The following is a 1,138-nucleotide window of genomic DNA, read 5'->3' on the forward strand; positions in this document are numbered from 1 at the left end:
ATTCAAGTTGAGGTAATGACATGGGATCTTTCACTTGTGCCAGCTCTGTTCTGGGGGAACTTGGCTCAGGAAGAACAAGGAAGCACAACTGCACATGGGTGCCCAGTCTAGGGCTATGGGAAGTATCCTAGACCGACACCAAACCCAGTCTACCACCCTTCTACCAACTCTTCCAGGCCATCCCACCCAAACTATGGCACTTGGCCAACCTCCTGCCTCCAGGCAACACAGACATCTTGCCCCCTCGCTCTGAGCTCTTGTTTGACCTCCCTGTTGGCTTCTCTGCCCTGAGCAGCCCATCTACATGCAGAACTGTACCCCAGGCTTTACCATGGGCCCCCTCAGACCCACTGGGCTTCTTGAGGTCTCCTAAAAGTGGTTCCCAGGACCCACCACTCCCTCCCTCTTCCCCAGCACTCCTATCCTTGAAGCCTCCATGCAGTATCATGTGACATGCTGACCCGGGCTTTTGACTTTTTCTTTCACCTCCATTTATTTATTTGGAAAGCTTGTAAGATAGTCACTTCTTGCCTTTGCATCCCCCCCTCCCCCATTTTGGGTAACCAATGTTCAAGTTGCCTATCCCTGTCTACCCTGTGTATCGAGGGGCTGGGAATGATCCTTGCTGTAAAGATTTGTTCCCTCTTTTGAGCTACTGCATTCACAGGTATAGGTCAAGTTCATTAAATTAAAAATAATTTTTAAATGGCTGCAACAGTACATTGACAGGGAACTGCCAGAGGTTCAAGCTGGATTCAGAGGGATATCATTGCTGACATCAGATGGATCTTGGCAGAAAGCAGAGAATATCAGAAAGATGTTTACCTGTGCTTTATTGACTACACCAAGGCTTTCCATTGTGTGGATCATAACAAGCTATGAACAACATTTCAGAGAATGAGTATCCTGAACACTTAATTGTGATCATGGGAAACCTGTACATAGACCAAATAGCAGCTGTTCAAGCAGAACAAGGAACATTGAATGGTTTAAAATTTGGAAAGGTGTGTGTCAGTGTTATATTATTTCAGCATACTTATTCAATCTGTATGCTGAGCAAATATATTTAGAAGCTGGATTATATGAAGAAAAGAGTGGCATCTAGTTTGAAGGAAGACTCATTAACAACCTGCAATAT

This window comes from Chrysochloris asiatica, unplaced genomic scaffold (genome assembly GCF_000296735.1).
Source record: "Chrysochloris asiatica unplaced genomic scaffold, ChrAsi1.0 scaffold00009, whole genome shotgun sequence".
Lineage (NCBI taxonomy): Eukaryota > Metazoa > Chordata > Mammalia > Afrosoricida > Chrysochloridae > Chrysochloris > Chrysochloris asiatica.